The following is a 23,001-nucleotide window of genomic DNA, read 5'->3' as shown; positions in this document are numbered from 1 at the left end:
ATGTCTGCGGCATGATGCCCCAGTGCTAAACATCACTATAAACTGCCACACTGCAGACACTGTAGCGATATAAATGAAAAATTGTTAAAAGCTACATTAAAAATTCTAAACACACACATTATCATATTCAAGACGACAGGCACATCAACACGTTCAATATTGGAACTTATTTGGAATACAACTGAAATTCAACTGCAACTTTATATATGTGCACTTGTGATAAACCTTTTAGGACTATTTAGGATTTAATTCACAATACAGTAAGTTCTTTTTGAATATTTACGTTGTGCTCTAGGAAATAAATTATTTGTTGAATTTTACAGAACTTGGTTTTGGCTCTTTCCTTTTACTTAGTTTGAGACCAGAGTCGTAACATGATCTCCATAGTAATTATGCTGGGGTTCATTGTATCTGCCAAAGATCTATATACTTCCAATCACAATACCTGTTCCATCTGATCAAAGTCTTTCAAACTGACTGGAAATATTCAAGTCACAGTAGGAATGATACAGGAACAGTGGACAAAAGGATGGACAGATTGCCCGCTCGCTTTTTTCTTAAAGAACATGTGGTCATGAAATGTAATCAGAACAAAAACATTTCAAGTTCAATTTTAGCTATTTATGTCATGGTTTTATGCATATAACAACTTTGTACAATCAAACTGAAGAATATAAGCACATACTTTCGAGAGAGAGAAGACAATAAATATACAGGGAGAGAGACAGAGAGAGAAAAGGGAGGGAGATACAGAAAGATATGCATATACAAAGAGAGAGAGAGAGATATGGGATTGATGGTTTTTCAAAAAATGTTTCATATTAAGCTAGTAGTACACTGAAACATAATGGAATCTAATGCATATATCCACACAAAAACAAAAGTGATTGATGACTGAAGGAGGGTTTCCTGCATGGTGTACAAACCAACGAATATAAGCACTTACATTTGCTCGTTAGTGATTGAGAGAGAGATAGATGCAAAAGAGATACATATACAGAGAGAGAAAGAGAGAGATAGAGAGAGGGAGGGAGAGAGAGAGAGAGGGGGAGTAAGATCAGATCAATCGTCTTTTTTTCAAATACGTTCATACTTCGCTGGATATGCATTAAAACATGATGAAATCTAATTCTTATCTCCACACAAAATCACAAACAATTGATGAATAAAGGAGGAAAGGTGATATCGTGATTTGCAATCGGTCATGATGCCCTCTTCTCCACCAGTCTACACATCAGAGCAATTCTTTATTCAGCAGGTAAAATGCAATTGGGCAAAATAAATCCATCCATTTTCTTTCTTGTGATCTTTGATCTCCTCCATCCATATACCATTCCCATGGAGTTGGGAGGTGTCAGCTGCTCCACCAAGTCACCTAGGGATAGAGAGACAGATTAATAGATAGTAAGATACCGAAAAACAAGGATATTAACTTCATTAACAATTTTTAATAATTTTCGTAAAACAAAGTGAACCCATCATAATAGTAATATCAATATATGCAAAAAATTGACACTCTTGCTATTTCATGTTGGTGAAAAGATTTTCAGAAAATACAGTTTTGGCAACATTCATAAACCTTCTGCCTGCTAAAAAAATGTTATGATTTCAAGTTTATGTGTTGCGGCAGAATGTGCAATGATAATTAATAAGTTCTATAAAATAATATAAACGACAATTAGGATACTTTAAGATAACTGACCCTTATGAGAAATATAGTAAACTATAATTGATCTTCTTCTTGAAAAAATTGATTTTGCAGTATTTCTTTCAGGAAAAGTAAAAGAAAGATTAAATAGAAATAGGAAACTGTTAATATCTTTACCTGGTTTAATATCCATTTCCAGACATTCCATCTTTTATGCTCATTAATAGCCACAGCCTTTACACATCGATTCAGTCCTCTCTCACCTAAAAGAAATGGTTGATTAAAGAAAGAAAGGTAACAGATTTTAAAGTACATTGGATATATCTATAATATCAATAACACAGAGTGTTTTTCATATTTTTTGTGCTCAGGATGTTTTTAACAGAAAGAAATAACCTAGATAGAAATATCTAAACTGTACGTATTTATGCATCGTTATTGACACTTCTTTTGCCTATATAAAAAACAATCCCGTCTTCAGGGAGTAATATCTTCAGTCCCATAATATAAACAATCCCATGCTCGTGGAGTTAGATCGATGTACTTTTGTAATACTTTACAGACCTTATTTAATTAATTGATTGTCGACTCCACCCTTATGTCATTCCAACATAAACCCATAGCAATTAACAATGTCCCGCTAACCTATGCTGTGACTGGCTAGATCTGAAGAAATACTTAATATCAGCATGAGTTTAATGAAAACCGAGATGCTAATAAACAGACATAGCCATATCTGTCCAGATGGTATATTGATTACTACCCCATCCCTTGTAAGGATCAATAGACGGAGCTGTGCTTGACTGATTATACCCCACCCCCAACCCTTGTACAAGTACAATTTGAAATGCTTTCTTTCTTTACCATTTATTCAATGTGAAAATAATAGTAATGGATTCTAACCAGGTTGCATTCATCAATCAAGCAATCTGAGATAATAGCACAGTCTCAAATTTATTACTTAAGATTGAACGACTTGACTGTATTACTCTAGTTTTTTTTAATGAGACTGTAATTTGGTGTCTTTTTAGGTGCTCGATGTTTGTATTATTTTTGTTACGAATATCAACGTATGAAGTGTATTATATTATTTTGTAGCTAAAAGTACTGGCTTGTAAAATTGTAAAAGAAATGAATTCAACTTACCACAGCTGTCAACTGGGTCAAAGGCTTATCCTCTCCTTTCTTTTCTTCTTTATGTTCATCTTCTGGAATACAATGTAGATGACGTTTTGTACTACATTGTACCTTTATATTTACATCTCAAATAATTTCATTTATTTTTTCACTAGAAAGAGCGCATAAGCTGATACAATTTCTGAAAGTCTGGTTTTTGTAAACGGAAACAAGTACAACAAACGTAGATAATTCCGTTTTGGACAAGGGTTGAATTTAGTTCCCAGGGTTGTAACTTCCAGCAGCATCAAGTCTCATGTATTTATAAAACATGTTTTCCTTCAGATTTTACTCAAACACGTCATACTTGTGCATAATGTTTTAAGCATGGATTTACCATTGGAATAGAATAAGTTATACAGTGTATCGAAACTATCGGCTGGTGTCATGGGCTTGTTCCCTTCGAGTTCCTTCTTGTCTTCACCATTTTAATTTCCTGAAAGATATTTTGGCAAATAAATATAGTAAATGTACATTACCAAAATAACAATAGTTACAACATCAACAAACCTAAATGTTGATTTCTGTCATAAGGATATTACTGTAACAACAATATCAAGTCTTACGAATTTAGGAATTATGTTCTTGTTCATAATTTATTTAAACACATAACATTTGTCTAGGCTTGGGTAATGATATTGTTATCTTCGACTTCATTTGTTTTTTTCACAATTTTCATCTGCTCTGCTGAAAGATATTGTGACAGATCAGATAATAGTAGCTAATATTCACTGTGAATACAAAAACAACAACAACTACAACTAAAATAAGAGATAATTACAGTATGTAAAACAGTTAATTTTTGTAAAAGGCATTTACCATAACAGCCACATCACGTCTTTTTAATTTATCAATTATGTTTTAATACATAATTTGTTTAAACATATGGTTGAGGATACATTTTTAGATGGTTAACTTACCATTAGAGCAGAAGGGATTATATAGTCCATTGTAACTATCTACTGGGGTAAGGAAACTGTCACCCTCTACCTCATTCACTTCTTCTCCTTATTCATCTGCTGAAATTAAACATACATTGTCAAAACAATATCATATTTTGAGTCATTAATTGGTGTAATTATACTTTATTCAAATCTGAGCAGGATTACAGCGCAAAAGCACTAACTCTGCCACCCCACCCCACCCAGGGAAATAAAAAGTAAACAACAGATGACAAAGTTAATCCACAACTTTTGATTCAAAAAGAAAAATAAGATTGTATCAGTTGGAGGAAGTTATTGTCTTTGTGTTGAAGAATCAGTCAAAACAAGTATTCGTTTCAAAAATCATTTGGTTGATATTTCCTAATTTCGAATAATCTGCAAAGAACAGATATTTGTGCACCGAATGTTTTAAGCAAAATATCATACTGATGTGATCAAGAACATTTATCCCCACTCAGAAAAATGATCGAGTGAGAATAAGAAAATTGAAACTATTTAAAATCCCAACGTTACAGCTTTCCGTGGTTTCAAAATGTCCAGCTATTAAAGGGCTATTCAACTTGCAAATCCGCCATTCAACTTAATTCATAAAATTTTGCAAATAAGCAAATTCATGTATATTAACAACACATGTATAAACATATGTTTATATTATTCAGCCAAAATACTGTATCGTGCTCAAATTTAATTTATAAGTTTATGTGTTTGAAGTAATTATATATTTGTTATCATTCATATCAATAACTCCCGTTCTCTTATGAATGTTTATAAAAAAATGCACTTACCATTTAAACAGAAAGGATTACACAGAAGATCATGACTGTCATCTGGTGTCATAGGTTTATTTTCCTCTTTATTTTCTTCTCCAACTTCACCTTCTGCAATATATTTTGGAACCTAATTATTTCAGTTTAAAAATTAACAACATAAAACATATTAAGTGTTCCTTTACACATATACACTTTTGCAAAAACAGACACAGACACAATATGTGTGTGTGTGTGTGTGTGTGTGTACGTACGTAGCTAGCTGTATGACAGTATCATCTATCACATTTTTATTATTGGAAATCAATAAGATAACGGCACTGCAGCAACTTTTCTAGTTCCATCCCACTTTTTACTGAAATAACATTTTGGGTAGTTATTTCATTTCCAGCGTTCCATGTCCTCTTAGGATAAGATAAACAATAACACAACCACACTGGACCTGAGGCACGAATTAAAGGTAATGTCTATAAAACCTTGTGTGTTTCTTAGAAGTAATCTCAAAAATCTATTTAATACTATGATCTCGATCTCTCTCTCTATACCCTTCCCTCTTGTATCTCTCTTTCTAACAATAAAGATCACTAAGTAACTGCATACTTCTTTCATAGAAGAGATTGTGAAGGACATCATAGATGTCCAATGATCTGATTCATGTAAATAAAACATATATAAAAATAAATTAAAAAATTCCGATTGCATTAGTACCATGCATGATTACTGCCGATTATGAGAAAAATATTTTGCACAACTAATACAACTGTTAATTAGGTAAATGCATATGCTTCTATCCAATTGGTGTTGACAGCCTACAAATTAAGCTACCCTAAATTTACATTCATTCATCAGTGATGCAAATATAGCCGTGTCTTCAGGTTTAGTTACTATTTTTATTGTTGTTCACTTATGGCTATTTGCCTTGTTTGTCTTAGAGTATGTAGTTCTCATTTTTGTAGCAACATCTTGATCTCAATGCATAGATCAAGTGCTGGTGTTGTTGTTGTTGTAAGGTTTAACGCAATTTTTCAGCACAAGATAGGCTATACAAGGCAGCCAGTATAATTGGTGGAGGAAGAACCCTGGAAAACCCCGGGAAGAAGCACCAACCCACGAGAAGCTACTGACAGGCTTTCTCACGTACCAACATTGGCCGAGGCTGAGACTCGAACTCATGCAAACAGAGGTGAGATGGCAGTGATCCGTAACGGTGAATGCTTTAGACCACTCGGCCACTCGGGGCCCCCAAGTGCTGGTGTAATAATGGACAAATATTGAAAAGAGTACATTCACTGGTTATAATGTGGCAAAAACATGGACGATGTTATGTTTAACTATAAAGTCACAAAGATAAGGAAAATGAAACGTTTTTCCATCCCGAGAAAGAAAGTCTAATTTAAAACATAACGAAACATTTTCTTATAATTCCCACTCTTTTAAAAGTTCTAAGACAAGCACAGTTGAAGCACTGTAATAGGGGGAAAAGGCTTGCCTCAATTAGTCACCTCTGACAACATATGGGAGGATGCATCTGCAGTATTCTACGTTCCCCAACTTGCTGGGTGCTAATGACAGTGGTCATGTTTCAAAATAGCCGATCAGCATAAAACTTCTAACCTAGTGTGAAACATAAGATGAGTGTAGGATATTGTTTAACTTTTCACTCCATATGTAGCACTTACGTAGTTCTACATTATTCAGATTGAGCTGATGCTCCGTTAAACACTATATACATACAAACAAACATACTCATTTTGGATGACTCCAAACTAACCGGAAATGGTAGTTTCTACCACAGGCCGATAGCCAAGCAGCTCCTCGACAACGATAGTTCCTTGGAATTCCTATAAATAATTAAAGATCATGAAGATTATATATATATATATATATATATATATATATATAGAGAGAGAGAGAGAGAGATGCACTTTATGTGACATCATCTTTGCTAGTGAAGGTTTTGATATGATAACGCTATCTACACCTCGGTGTATCAAGCAGATATGTCTGTGCTTCGGGTCTGCCAATTTCATTACATGCTGTGACTTGCCTCCGCATGCAATCGAAATTCAGTTCTTCAAATCTGAAAGATGTTACTAAATGATCAGGACAAGGGGAGTGCACAACTTAAATAGACAAAAAAAAATATAACAAATTTGACTCCTGGTCAGAGTTTGTACAAATATTTTTCACTCACATACACCTGTAATGGCTCGCCTGTGGCATGTAGAGATACGTTCGAAGTTAAACTTATCATTTTCAAATCAATTGTCTCCACCATTTTCGGCCGATTACAATGCACCGCTGTTACATGCGGTTGGTTAGTTGGCATTATATATTCATGAAATCCAACAGATGACACAAGGAGAAAGCACTAAATTATCTGTTCGATCCACCAAGGTGTAGATAGTGTTATCGTATCAGAACCTTGGCTAGCGAAGACAATGTGACACACGATTGGCACTGGAATCAATGTTCATGTGCAAAATATAGTGTTACGATAGTGAAACTGTAAAGCGCTCGTTTCGCAGCTATCCCTCCCGCGGTCGATCCCCAGTAGGTGCAAGAGTAAAAGATAATCAATCCATTGTCCTCGATTTTCTGTCGACTCAGCACACTTTTCAGCTAAAGAAACCATCCTACTGAAACATATATTTGGGAAAGATATGGCTTAGCAACTTGAACATGATACATGCAATAAATGCAACAATCGTAGGACACGGCACGATTAAATGTAGAACACGTCTTTCTAAGACGCATATTAATGTCACGTGTTTTTAATAAACCTTTAATATCAGAAGATTACACATGAATGAGACTTAAATCTCAATGACTTTGTCCACAACATCACTAGCAAACTTTTCTCCGACACAAAACATTGTTATCTACCCAAGGAGGTTGAAGGGTCGTTGAGAAAATTAGAGTTTCCTAAATGGCATTTACCTTATATGTTGGTATTTGGAGGTTTTCCTTGTTAAATTCTGACAGATGCTTGACCAACTTTTAAGAATCAACTTTGTTGAACAGGGATCGTACTGTTTTGATCACGTTCCTGGAAAAGACAAGAAAATAATCCACATAATATTGACATGTGTGAGAATGCTTGTATGTTGAGCTTTCAGGACAAAAATATCCACATTTTGACTCGAAATGCACATAAATATGTCATTTCTAAATGGCAACGTGAAGACCCACTCCATGACCTTTTTGAACCTGTAACCCAGAAAATTCTATTTACTATGCCTCTTTTAGAATAATACAAATAAATACATTATATAAAAAATGGAATGCGTACCTTAAAACAAAAGTGTATTTTAATCAAGTTTCCAATTTTGCATGAAGTTGTCCCACACGTACAAAGTCGTCTGCTACCCAACGTGTCTACTTCCCGCTATAACATAAATTATCAACAAATTCATCGACGTATAGTCTGTTTCAAAATTCTGTAGTACTTTTCCCCCATCAACAAGACGTTATAATCACATTACATCTTATTCATTGTTGTTTCTCTTCCACGTAATAGCTTATTTTCATAAAATGTTGAACTTTACTAACTTTTTTACAAGATCGGTTTAGTTTGCTTAATACCTCTTGCCATTTATTGGCATTTTTACGTTGAGTATTTTAAAACTAGCTATAAACATGACCCAATTACTCAAATGAACTGCTGACAGAAACAGTCCAAAGTAATATAAGTAATATATTTCATTTCTGTAGCCCAAATGGATAAATATTACATCTTTTCAAAGCCATGCGCAAAATAGGCCGACATATCGCGAGTCAGGAAAACCGGGGGGGGGGGGGGGGGGGGTGTATCCTCTGTGTCCAAAATTAATACTATTTTGAACAGAATATTCTGGTGAACATTGCATCTTTTTAAATGATAAACATTGCTGTATTTTTTTTTAAATCGCTCGAATTCCGTATGCGTTTTGCTTCAATATTGGAAACGAAAACTTAGGAGCACTGAAATGCCCTACAGCAGTGTACCTATCAACCTATTTTATTTGTAAAGTATCCATCTAAAAGCTAGAAAACTGTGCAAGCAACTAAATGACTAGTTTTCCAACTCCACAAGGAAGCAGGTATATAATCGACAGAGCTACTTTAGATCTAATGATATCATACAACCTATCTGCCGCACTATCTCTCGACTTTTTTTCCCCATCCACAACTGAAACCGATTCCGCAATCTGTGTTGTCCTTTTATCGTTTAACAATATATTTGAAACAAGACAAAGCATTAAAAAAAAAAAAAATATCAGTGGTACTTACGATAATACATCGTAGTTATTCCCGAGCCCATTAAATAGCTTTAGATCTACCATTTTATCGAAATTTAACAGTGTCTGAAGCAACGCGTGTTAAATTCGAGAACGGCACTAGACTGACACTGACAACGTACCATGATAACCAGTAAATGACGTCAAGAATGGAGTGACGTCAACTGATGCTTAGGATCTCGAAGCTCGTTTGAACAGACACCACGGAAACTTGTTACCGCGGCATTGCTGAGCGCACCGCGGTATACTGCAGTCATATTAGGGACCAACAATTCAGTGTTCTTGGACAGGGGCCTTGCACTTTGTAATATAATCTCCGTCTGTTAATACTGGAAATTGTCTTGTTCTCATTATTGCAAAATAGGACCATATTACATCCATGATATTATTTTACAATATATCAGCTAGTAGAAACAGCCATGTGCCAAAACCTTCATGGCCAGTAAACGAATGTAGTGAATGGGGATACTGTACATACAATAGGAAAATACATTACAGACCCCTTGGAACGTTTACGGACAAGATTTATACGGACAATGGGGAAAATACATTACAGAACATCGTGGAAATGTTTACGGACAAGGTTTTTCAGAACAACTTGGGAACGTTTACGGACAATGGAAATTTAACCTGGAATCTATAAATTATGTATTTTGGGTATGTTTACGAACAAGGGTAAGTTGGGTCTGTACAGCGTCTGACGTCACGGTATGGTTGATTGGTAACAATGTTGCTACCATGTGAGGTGACGTCATACTACTGAAGATGGGTAATAAATGTTAGGTGACGTCAATATGGAGCAAAGAGCGGGTGTGCAGGTGTGCACCTGGCTGACCTCAATTGGGAATAAAGAGTGGGACTTAGATTTATAAAACACATACAACATACAGTCACAAACACTTACACAACTGACTAAAAAAGAATACTGAGGCAAGAAAGCAACTCTTTTCAAGGCATATCAAGGGCACTTACATTCACTTCACATATTATATTATTATATACTATTGACACACGGGAAGGAGCACACACACAAAAAAAACCTAAAATATACTATCCACACACGGGAAGGAGGAAAAACTAACCAATATATACTATTCACACACCGGAAGGAGCAAAAACTAACCAAAATATACTATTCATACACGGGACGAAGAAAAAACAAACCAAAAGTTACTATCCACACACGGAAAGAAAAAATAAACCCAAATATACTATCCACACACGGGAAGGAGGAAAAACTAACCAAAATATACTATTCACACACGGGAAGGAACAAAAACTAACCAAAATATACTATTCACACACGGACAAAGAAACGATACACCGAAATATACTATCCACACACGGGAAGGATAAAAAATATACTATCCACACACGGGAAGGCTAAAAAAAACTAACCCAAATACACTATCGACAATAGGAAAGGGAAAAATATATACTCTATCCACACACGAGAAGGATAAAAAAATATATACTATCCAGACACAGGAAGGAGAAAAATACAAACCCAAATATACTATCCACACACGGGACGAGAGAGAAAAAAAAAACAAAAGTTACTATACACACACAAAAAGAAGATAAAATAAACCCAAATATACTATCCACACACGGGAAGGAGAAAAAAAAAAACACAAATATACTATTCACACATGGGAAGAAGAAAAAATAACCCAAATATAATATCCACACGGGAAGGAAAAAAAAAACAAATATACTATCCACACACGTAAAGAAGAACACATAAACCTAAATATACTATCCACACACGAGGAGAAAAAAAACCCCAAAATATACTATCAAAAATCCCAATATCTACTATCCACACAGAAGGGATGGGTAAAAAAACCCACACAATATCTAATATCCACACAAAAGTACGCGAACGCTTACAAACTCAAAAATATACTATCTACTCACGGGAAGGAGAGAAAAAAATAAAATATACTATCCACACACGGAAAGTGGGTAAAATATATAATATCCACACACGGGAAGGAGAAAACAAAACTTTAATATACTATCCACAAACCAAAATATACTATCCGCACTCGGGAAGAAGAAAAAAACAAACCAAAATATAATATCCACATACGGGAAGGAGAAAAAACAAACCAAATTATAATATCCACAGACAGGAAGGAGAAAAAACAAAAACAAATGTACTATCCACACACGGGAAGGAGAAACAACAAACCAAAATCGACTATCCACACACGGGAAGAAGAATAAACAAACCAAAATATAATATCTACACACGTGAAAAAGACGAAACAAACCTTACATATAATATCCTCACACGGGAAGGAGAGAAAAGAAACCCAAATATACTATCCACACATGAGAAGGAGAAGAAAATAAAACATACCAAAATCTACTTTCCACAAACGGGGAGAAGAAAAAAACAAAAATAAAATATACTATCAAAAACCCCAATATATACCATCCAAACAGAAGGGAATGGCGAAAAACCACAATATCTACTATCCACACAAACGTACGCGAACGCACACAAAACCCAACATATACAATCTACACAAGGGTAGGAGAAATAAAAACTTAAATATACTATCCTCACATAGGAAGGAGAAGAAAAAACATATCTACTATCAACACAGGGGAATAGGGGGAAGAAAAAAATACTATCCACACAGAGGTGAGAAGAAGAAAGAAAAAAAACATTTTACACTATCTGCACAGAGGGAAGAAGAAAAAAATACCCCATTATACACTATCAACATAGAGAGAAGAAGAAAACAAAACATAATATACTAATCACACAGAGGGAAGAAATAAAAACATTATATACTAGCAACACTAAGAGAAGAAATAACCCATTATATATATATACTATCAACACAGAGTGACGAAAATAACCTATTACATACTATCAACACAGTATATCCAAAATATACTATCCCCACACAGGAAGGAGCAAAAAAACTAACCAAAATATAATATCCACACACGAGAAGGAGCAAAAACTAACCATAATATTACTATCCACACACGGGAAGGAGCAATAACTAACCCAAATATATTATCCTCACACAGGAAGGAGAAAAAACAAACCCAAATATACTATCCACACACCAAAAGGAGAAGAAGGAAAGAAAAATCTACTATCCACACACGGGAAGAAGAAAAACAAACCCAAATATACTATCCACACACCAAAAGGAGAAGAAGAAGAAGAAAAAAACAAAATCTACTATCCACACATGGGAAGAAGAAAAAAAAAAACAACCCCCCAAATATACTATCAAAAACCCCAATATGTACTATCCACAGAGAAGGGAAGGGTAAAGAAAACACAATATCTACTATCCACACAAACTTACGCGAACGCTTACAAACCCCAAAATATGTTATCCACACACGGGAAGGGGGAAAAACACCCCTAAATAGGACAAATAATTATTGAAACAATCATACATTCTATGTGAAATATGTTCCTTGTTTTCATTCATTCATCAATTTCATAAAAAGGTAATGTGATATTTATTGTCGACTGACTGCTTAACATTTGCTAAACATATCTCAGATTTAAGATATGTCCTGGGTTTCGCAGCACACGCTACCAACAATGAAACTGAGAGAAAATAGGTCGAATATTGTTACATATTTTCTGAACGTGTGTTTTAGTTTTAAAATTCAGAGTTAACCATAGGCAGGGTTATACAGTGCAATGCCACTCGCGTCATTCTTGAACATTGTTACATTTTTTCCGAATATGTGTTTTGGTTTTAGATTTCAGAGTTAACCATAGGCAGAGTTATACAGTGCAAAGTCACTCGCGTCATTCTTGAAAAAGCCTTCTGTTTGTTTCCTTTCTAGAAAAACGGTACATCTAATGTTAGAATTTTTTCTGTGACACATTGCAGTGCCAAAATAAAGAGAAAGCTACGATGCCTAAATTCAGCTCAAGATTTTATTTCATCCAACGATTTACTGATTCACAATTTGTAAGGATGTAAGTGTGTGAAGAAAAAAATTACATGACAAACGGAACAGTTCACAGAAATAGGGTGACTACTGATCACAATTTTGGAGAGGTATCTTCAAACAGGCACAGATACCATTAGGATTTCAATCAAAACTACAAAGACGGAGAGAGAGAGAGTGTGTGTGTATTTCCTACTTTAAAAATATCACGACACGTACGTTTGTTTTTATGGTATATTTTCCTTGTGAAAGTTTCAAAGAAACACTCATTCTACTTACATAAGATAAGATAAGAATTCTTTATTTCAGACTACATAGTCCATACATCTAAATTAAAATATAGATATAAAGTAAAATCATTGAAAACATAAAAGAACATATAGAACATAACATAATCACATCCATAAAAATACACTATTAAAAAATATCACAAGGGTGAACTGAAGACGCATGTGATTAAAAAGTGACCACAGAATAGTACATCCAAACAAGTCGTGATGTATTTTGTAATATGACACAAGTCGTGATGTATTTTGTAATATGACAACATAATTTCCATGAGTCGCCCATGGCGTGATCGTTTGTGTGTTAGTTTTATTGTTTGTGAAGTGACTAGTGGTCAGGTACAGGAAAACGCGTCTGGTCATCTCGCGGTGCGAATAACAACTGAGACCAATTTGAAGCTAAGGCGGTGGAAAATATCGGTTAGCCAATGAAGTCACTTACAATGTGTAATACATTGTTTGGTTGTAAATTCAGGGCAAGTAGTGTAGCGACCAGCCGCAGAATTAAAACAAAAAACGTCCGATCTTGTCCCTGTGCGAAAAGGTACTGAAGTCAATTCGAAGCTAACGGGGTCAGAAAATAAGTCTAGCCAATGAAATCGTTTATGATGAGTGATGCATTGTTTTTTTCTAAGGTAGTGTGGCAAAATAATGTCAAAGCAAGAACGTTACCATTGCAGTGCAGACAGATTGGAGTGTAAACTTACAGTCCCTTTGTTGCGTATTGTACCATTTCCCCTTGTCACATCAAATAATAAACGGTCAGAGTACTGGTTCGCGTTTTGAAACTGACAAACATTTTTTTATCTTCCTCAAACATTTTGACAAGCACACTCACATCAATAGAGACAGAAGTGTTACAGTACCTGGTGTCAGTTTTTGTTGTTTTTTTTTTAATCCCCTTCAAACTAGTGAATTTGGGGTTTGTATGAAGTAAATGAAGTACAGTGAACCTCAAGAAGGATAAACCAAGCTGTCTGTCCATTGATGCATGTATTTACATCAGAAGAAATATGATCTCCAAAACACAAAGATATAAGACAAGCATGATTAGAACGAACACAAGGACAGCAAACTATAGTAACAAAGATGTTTTCGTTCACGTCCGCGTAACTTAAAGTTTCAATCCCCTTGCAAGACAAACTTGGTACCTTTTGTAGAGCTTGAAATAAAAAAACTGAACAAACTTAAGCACTTTGCTATAGATATTTTCTTTCGCAGCAACAGACTAAACAACATAAATACCGTTACAACAATAACTAATCTTGCATCTTCTTTATTTAAAAAAAGATATACGTCAAGAAATAGAATTAAAGATTAACGATGATTAACCAGCAAAACCGAATTTAACAAAGGCAATGACGTGTAGAAATGCCTCTCACTTTGAGAAGGTATTTGGATGTAATCTGCCATGCACCAACAACTTGAAAAAATATATAAACAGAGAGAAACCTTAATTCAAAATTTAATTTTGTTCCAAATTGTTTGTGTCTTTAGGGAACATACCTAAGCACTAATAAATGGTGGAACAGGGAAGATACACATAAAAGTTTTGATATGTCTGAAAAAATGAGGTGATATTCCTACAGTTCTTAACCAGCTTTATATGCTGGGACGGGTCTGTGGGATATCCACCAATAAAGAAGTACAGATTTCTGGTCACGTTGCAAGTGTGTGCGTGTTTTGGAAAATGGTAAAAATTGGATACACAATTTTCTCGTGACACTTATAAAGTAAAGAGTCTGTGCAACTGTCAGAAGCCAAAATCATACAACTTTTGTACGGTTTGTAAAGATTTCCACTTTAGAAAAAGTGAAGTATCACAAGTTATTATCACAAACAGAAATGGAACATACGGGCTTGACAGTTGTTGTTTAGACACCTCCGCTCAACTTCACAACTTACTTGCTCTGTCTAATATTTTGATCTTAAGGAAAGATCACCTTTGTGCAGCAACAGTGGTAACAGCAGGAGGAGACGCCGTCACTGCTGTCGAAAAAGGGTAGTTATTTAAAAATGAGTTTAGTATATTTTTTAAAAATATCAGATGAAGAAAAACGTGTGTTAAAACAGGGTTGGTAGAATCGTAGTCAGCGACAAAGTAGAAGTGACTGAGAGATGGGGACATCGTTGTCGAGTGGCGTAGTTTTCTGGAGTACGTACGTGTCCCAGCGACACAGCGCCACTGTCTCTAGCTTTTTTGAAGACACCAACTGTGTGTGGTTTTTTTTGCAACTTTTTTCTTTCGTGGTAGGGTTTGAATCGAAGGGTCGTCAAAATGCATGAGGTGTTTAAGACGCACCGCTATCGTTGGGTTCCTATATGCTTGGTGTTCACTTGCCCTTGTGAAATATACCAAGTCATTGTGACAACAAGAGGTAGAGAGGGTATATATGGAGAGAATGAACTTGGTTAAATCATTTCTGAATCAGCAATCGAGATGAAACGATCGCACGATTTCAGTGAGAGAGAAGAAGAACGTAAGAGGCAGCGAAGTGACGTATCGCCTCACACACGAAAAGAAGTGTTCGCTCAAATAGAAGACATGAGCGAACCTGAACCAATACCTTCCACATCTGCGACCAGACATAGAGAGCCTACTCCAAACCAAAGTCCACCAGTATCACCCGCAAAGTATTACCACATTCGAGAGACGGAAAAGCGCTCCTCTAGAAAATTTAGAACTACGGCTTACATTTACAGGGTGAAGTTTAAAGATTTCTCAAGTCCGACGTACCGCTGGAGAAAGTAGAAGAGTTCATCACCGAAGTGTGGGATTCTTTGTTAACCACACTGAAACAAGAATGTGAAGCCAAAGAAGACGATCGCTTGAGACTTTCCATACAACACGACAGTTTGAAATCCCCTGTTTGGATCGAGTTTAGTAGTCCCGCAGAATTGACCCCTTCCAAAGTCATGGACAAGATTCAACACGTGCAACAATCCAATGACCAGTTTGACATCACCGATGGAAAAGCCACACTGTTCATGACCCACGTCTCTCCTCCTCAAGGGACCGGACAACGCAGAAAGGTGTTATTGGTGAACGACCTTCGCAGCATCAAAAAGAGCCTCGTCCAAATTAACAACCCTCAAGACCAGATGTGTTTAGCCAGGGCTATTGTGGTGGGACGAACCTATGCCAACAAGAACGACAAGGCAGAATGGAAAAGAGCCTGGAAAACTATTCAAAAATTGGACCGAGCCAAACAACGAAGTGAAGCAGAACTCCTGTTACAACAAGCCGGCCTGTCCACAGACACACTCTGTGGCATTCCTGAAATGCAAAAATTGCAATATGTCCTAGCTCCACGCTACACCTTGAAAGTGCACCCTCAAGAAGTGCGCGGACCCAAGACTTTAAGGATGGAAAATACATTCATGTCTATCATCACGATGAACATTTCGATACCATTTCCAGTATCACCGGATTCCTGGGATACAGTTATTACTGTGAGAAATGTGACTATGGCTATAACAATCGAGAGCAACACAAGCATTGTGGATCGAAATGCTCAGGCTGTTTGGCCTCTCAACCCTGTCTGAACGAAGGACAAGAACGAGTGCATTGCCCTACTTGTCAGCGCACTTTTGTCAGTCCAGCCTGTTACCAACAACATCTGAAAACGCAAGGTTCACAGCAGAAAAGTGCATGTCAACTCCTGAGATTGTGCCCTACGTGTGGACAAGGCATACGTACCAATAGTGCCAAGTTTCACGTATGTCGAGGAAAGAAACGATGTCACATTTGTCACCAAATCGTGGACTTGGAACACGAATGCTACGTGCAAAAATACCAACCACAACAGGAGGAAAATGAGGACCACAAGAAGAAAGGGAATTTCATCTTTTTCGATTTTGAATGCATGCAAGAGACTGGCATTCACATTCCTAGTTTCTGTGTGGCTCATCGAGCGTGTGAGAAGTGCATTCAAGAACCTATCTTTAGTCATTGCCATCACTGCAGTAAGATTCCTGGAGGGCGTGAAAAACTCTTTCGAGGACCGAACACGCTAGCCGATTTCGCTCAATGGCTCTTAGACCCCATCGACGAAACATGGAGCCAAGAGGACATCGAACGTTACGGAGATTGTCATCGCCATGCCACAGTCATGGCCCAAAATTTCTCGGGATACGATGGACAGTTTCTTCTCAGATACTATACGGAACAAGGCACCGAGCGTCCTAAAGTCACTTTGAACGGAGCCAAAATCATTTTCATGCAAGTGGGACAAGTACAGTTTAAAGATTCAATGAGTTATTTGGCCATGCCTTTGAGTCGAATGCCTAAAACGTTTGGAATGACAGAAATGGCTAAAGGGTATTTTCCTCACTTTTTCAATACCGAAGCCAATCAACATGCTGTTCTACCCCATTTGCCTGAGGCTAAAGACTACGACCCCGACAACATGCGTACCGAACAACAAGAAGCTTTCTACGCTTGGTACCAGACCCATGCCTCGGACCCTTTCGACTTTCAGGAAGAAATGTTAAAGTATTGTCGTTCCGACGTGGACATTTTACGACGCTGCTGTGGAAAATTTCGAGAACTGTTCATGGAACACGGAGGGGTCGATCCTTTGAAAGAAGCTTGCACCATTGCCAAAGCGTGTTCCTTAGTGTACAGACAACGATTCATGCCTGAAAACACCCTGGCTGTCATCACCCCTCAGACGACCAACTTTATCAAACGTCAATACTCGGTCAAAGCCCTACGTTGGTTACGTTACTTGTGCGACAAGGAAGACAAATGGATTCAGCATGCCCGCAACGAAGGGGGTGAAAAGACCATCGGAATGCATTCGGTAGATGGCTGGGACTTAGAAAACCCCAAGATCGTGTACGAGTTTAACGGTTGCTTATTTCACGGATGTCCCGAATGCTACCCTGATCGTGACACTAAAAATCAGTTTTTACAACGAACCATGGAAGACTTGTACCAGGCCACTTGTCAGCGACGGCTGAAGTTAGAAAAGCAAGGATACCAAGTGGTGGAAATGTGGGAACACGAGTACGATCGCCGTTTGAAAATCGATCCCGAGTTTAAACGTATCGTGGAAAGTTACCAGTGGGTGGACCCCCTGAACCCGAGGGATAGTTTGTACGGAGAAAGGACTAATGCCACCTGTTTGTTGTACCAAGCCGACGAAGAGAAAGGAGAATAAATCAAATACTTGGACGTGTGTTCGCTGTATCCTTACGTGTGCAAATATTGTCGCTTTCCTGCAGAGCACCCGCAATTGCTAACGGAACACATCGACCTGAACCACATTCTACAATACGAAGGCTTGATTAAATGTAATGTCTTGCCTCCCACCGACTTGTACCATCCCGTGTTACCTTACCGTTGTCAAGGCAAACTGATGTTTCCCTTGTGCCGTACTTGTGCCGAAACGTGCAACCAAGACCAGCCTTGTCAGCACAGTCAGGAAGAACGCGCCTTGACGGGGACGTGGATTAGCGTGGAATTGTTCAAAGCTCTGGACACGGGATACCAACGGTTAGAAGTGTACGAAATTTGCCACTTTCCCAAGACTCAACAATACCACAAGGGTGACCCAAGTCAGAAAGGAATTTTCGCCGACTACGTGGATGCCTTTTTGAAACTGAAGCAAGAAGCCAGTGGCTATCCTTCCTGGTGTCACACTCCCGAAGACCAAAAGACATTCAAAGAGAAATACTGGGAACAAGAAGGTATCCCCTTGGACCACATCGAGATAAACGAAGGAAGGCGATCGTTTGCCAAAGTGATGTTAAATTGTTTGTGGGGAAAAATAGCACAACGACCGTGTTTACCCAAGACGGAATATTTGACAGAACCTTCCCGCTACTTCCAGATGATTCGCGACAAAACCAAATACATGAAACACGTAGACGTCGTTCGTGAGGATTTGATCTTAGTCAATTACGAAGAAGAATTGGACTTTGTACAAGCCGATGCATTTGGAAATGTCATCATTGCGGCTTACGTGACAGCCCATGCTCGCTTAAAATTGTACGAAGCTTTAGAACTGTTAGGGGATCGCGTCCTGTACTTTGACACGGACAGTTGTATCTACATCGATCGCCCGGGACAACAGCACCCTAACATCGAAGGAGACTGTTTAGGTGCCTGGACAGACGAGCACCCCGACGATAAGATTCTAAGTTTCGCGAGTGGCGGTCCTAAAAATTACGGCTACGAATACCGGAACCCAAAAGGAGAAGTGCACACCGGGTGTAAAGTGAAAGGATTGACTCTGAATTATCGCACCAGTCGAGTGGTCAACTTTGGGGTATTGAAAGAAACCTTGCACTCTGGAGAGGATGAACACTTTAAAGTGACCACCCGTGAACCGCATAAGATTGTACGTTTACCCACTCACCAAATCGTCAGTCGACCCTTGGAAAAAGTCTATCAAATCGTGTACCAGAAGCGAGTGAGACTTCCCAATCACTTTACGTTGCCGTACGGTCACGTCGATATTGGTCAGCATATTAAAAGGGACAACGTCCAAGACCAATAAGTCATTGTCACTACCAAGACCAATCGAGAAAATGAATCCTTTCAAACAGCAGATATAGAGCGTAAGACTCAAGTCCAACGAGAAGCTCGGGTGTGATTCTATGCCTCACGATCACATCTCCAATGCAGTGCCACATCTTAGTTGTTTATGTACAAATGCCATGACAAACTACGTGCAACCAGTGAAACTTCCAGACCACAAAACTTTACCTTATGGAAATGTTGATATCACCCAGTATAAAAAGGGACGACTTCCAAGAACGACACTTTATTGCGAGGACAAACGAAGAGAAAGATGAATAACTCTACGCAGAAGAAAAAAGAGAAGGAACAAACATCATTGACCTCTTTCACCACCATACCGTCACAGCAAAGTGCGTTCAAGAAGGGAAAGGGTTCAATAGACCTAAAGGAGCATTTTAGCATCCAAATGACTCAGACAGCGACCTCGAGAAAATTTAGAACGACAACTTACACCTACACGGTGAAATTTAAAGACTTCGCGTCTGACGTTCCAGCCGAGGAAGTATCAGGTTTCATTACGGATCTACTTGACTCACTGTTACAGGAACTCAAATGTCATTGCCAAGTCAAAGATCGAGGTCGTTTGAGCCTATCTATATATCACGACAGTTTGAACTCGCCTGTATGTCTCGGATTTAGCACACCTGCAGAAATAACCTCTTTCAAACTTTTGAGGACTATTGAAGACGTGCAGTCGATGAGAGAAAAATTTGACATCACCGATGGAAAAGTGACTATTCATATGGCATATGTTGTACCTCCATGGGAAGAAGACGATGACTGCTCTTGATCTGCTTACCGATAAGTGTACCTAGCACGATGGACGTAACAGCAGATTTACGACTGAAAGGGAGTACGTGATGGGAAACATCTATGCTGGGACACAAGTGGTAGCTGAACAGATTTCAAACAACGTGTGTGACGGGTAGAGAGACAAACATGAACTTTCTCTTATTTGATTGTTTGTTACTTGTTTTGTTTTAGCTTTTTCATATAAACGAACATTTAATGTAAATTAGCTGCATATGAAGTGTATTTAAAAAGGAGTGAACGTTAATTTTATACATTAGTTTACTAGCGTCAATAACTAAACAACTCGTAAATAGGTTTGTTTTATGTCCAAATGTTTATGTATTAAATGGATAGTACTTAGACCAAAGCACAGGCCAGAGAGCCCAAGTATATACTTGAATAAATGTTTTGAACCCATACAAAAGACTTTTCTTTTTCGAGTCTCTATACTATCTGTGAGTCTTTCTTTAGAATATTTCTGTTCTCTTTTCTGTGTGTTTGGATGTGTATTTGTTTGTTTCTGTCCGTCTATGTTTGTCCCTATCAACCCTTTGTCCCTACAAATACATTTCACCCTATAAAAGGTTTTGACCTTATAATCCCATGACGTCACTAATGTTTAATTCCCATTGATCCCCAGGTGACATTCCCATGTTCAATTCCCATTGACGCCAAAGCGCAAACCCCGTATTTTAACGTTAAAGTCCCATTGACGCTAAAGTACCGGTCCTGTGTTTCCCATGTTCAATTTCACATGTTAAATTCCCCTTGATGCCAAAGCGTCGGGACCCTATTTTAACATTAAAATCTCCTTGTCGCTATAATGCATATCATGTGCTCGCCATGTTAAATTCCCCTTGTCGCTATAGTGCCGGTCCTGTATTCCCCATGTTAAATTCCCCTTGTCGCCAAAAACCATAAAATATTTCCCCATGTTAAATTCCCATTGTCGCCAAAGGGCCGGGACACCTATTTTAACATTAAAGTCCCCTTGTCAGTGAATCGCCCCCATATACTACTCACGTGTCAAACATGGATTAAAAGATCATAAATTGTAAATATTATATTGTGACTTATATAACCGTTTCGTAAAATTATTTGAATTTTTTTTATTTAAATGGTCACGAATAATGAAAGGACGTAGTTAATGTTGATAGTTTGATCAGAGAAAAGCAGACTAAAACCAGCCATGCCCATTCACAACGTACGGAAAAGTAGTATCTTTAATAATTTAACATCTTGGACTTAGAAACTTCGTTTGATATTGAGAACCCTTTCAATATTTAAATGTGGATTAACTTAACCTTAGCGTAATACTCTAAATGGTTCTCTTGAATCACGCTAAATGGCACATTTTCCGCTTTCCAATGACTTCCTTTCGTCTCTTGGTTACTGGTATAATGGTACCAATTGTAAAACACCAGGTAGGCGGAGCTTAAGTGGGTGTACGAAACATTGTATTCAGTGTATTTTTATATTTAAATGTGGTACGCATGACTGAAAATGTTTCTGTTGTGACAAAAAGTCTTACCCATGTCTCGTTCGAGCTGTGCAATCTCTGAAATTCTTGCAGTTGGTCTGACGTCATTGAGTCACGTATTCAACATAACAACTCATCCGCCATATTTGTTTGGGGGACGCGCTCGTGAAAGATCGAAAATTCGAAGAATTAAGGTATTATATTAGAATAATTTTGAAATTTAATTGAAATGTCTTACCAATATCAAGACAATTTGGCTTTGCACGCACAAGAGAGGTACTCGGTAAAACCGAAGTTGATTGCAATCGATATTTGTCCTGATAAGATGCCCGCTGATACCTGGATCAATGACCCAAAACAATGGTCAGCTGCTGAATCCCACGATGTCTATACCTGATCAAACAACCATGTAAGTATTTATTTTATTTGACGAGCGAACTATCGTCGTTAGATGAGTGTAAATATTAATATTCTTAAATGTTGCAAATAACGGTAAATTACAATAAATTGATGCGTGTAATTCCAATGTTGACAGAGCTATTACTGTAGTAGTTTAAGAAATTGCAGAATATAATGAAGGTATTGTCTATGTATCTTTTACATTTTCATTTATTATATTCAACTAATAGTTGAATGAAATTTAAGACAACTTATAATTTTTCTTTACAGGTATTCTGCAGAGGCAATGGAGAACTTTAGGTCTATAGAGGCACACATTTGTTTTTGAGTCAGGCTGGTTTCAGACATTTCCACATGAAAACTGACAGTGGACATTATGTTTTGAAAGCTGATGTGAAGCCGTCTTGGAGAGTGACTGAAAATCCCCACCACCCATGGGTTGCATTACAAAATTCAGGACCTGTTATTGCAGTATATTGTAACTTCATGCTGGGCAAGTACATGTAACTATGACATTATAAATTTAGACAGTAGGCACACTGTTACCTATTAAACAAACCATTTCTTTTTATTGTATGCACTACTGGAAAACATGGGGAAATTTGCTGAAATTGCTATACAGACCAATAAATTTACAGAAAGAATCTAAATCTGTAGCCTTATAGTTATATATACGTATATTTTAAGACTAGTTGAACCAGATTAGGTATATTATTTCATAATTTTAACAATACATTTTATGGCTTTATTATAGGTT

General features: G+C 37.3%; 1 long non-coding RNA gene across 8 annotated transcripts; it reads right to left on the bottom strand.

The window, feature by feature from the left end:
• Nucleotides 1-606: 606 nt before the first annotated feature.
• On the bottom strand, nt 607-21,981 carry LOC149790442 (uncharacterized). 8 transcript variants are annotated; one of them, XR_016423850.1, is made up of 7 exons: nt 21,897-21,981; nt 7,476-7,584; nt 6,307-6,376; nt 4,554-4,646; nt 2,795-3,843; nt 1,826-1,911; nt 607-1,375 (listed from the first exon to the last, which is right to left on the bottom strand). It is a non-coding gene; the product is annotated as an uncharacterized LOC149790442 (long non-coding RNA). The 8 variants fall into 8 exon arrangements; XR_016423849.1 differs by lacking the exon at nt 21,897-21,981 and adding an exon at nt 7,828-7,916; XR_016423853.1 differs by lacking the exon at nt 21,897-21,981 and having other exon boundaries at nt 2,795-2,856; nt 3,162-3,843; nt 7,476-7,721.
• Between the last annotated feature and the right edge of the window lie 1,020 nt (nt 21,982-23,001).

This window comes from Sinohyriopsis cumingii, chromosome 10 (assembly GCF_028554795.1).
Source record: "Sinohyriopsis cumingii isolate HCF-2022 chromosome 10, ASM2855479v2, whole genome shotgun sequence".
In the NCBI taxonomy this organism is placed as follows: domain Eukaryota; kingdom Metazoa; phylum Mollusca; class Bivalvia; order Unionida; family Unionidae; genus Sinohyriopsis; species Sinohyriopsis cumingii.
The sequence above is the reverse complement of the archived record's forward strand: the minus strand, read 5'-3'. Positions and strand labels throughout refer to the sequence as shown.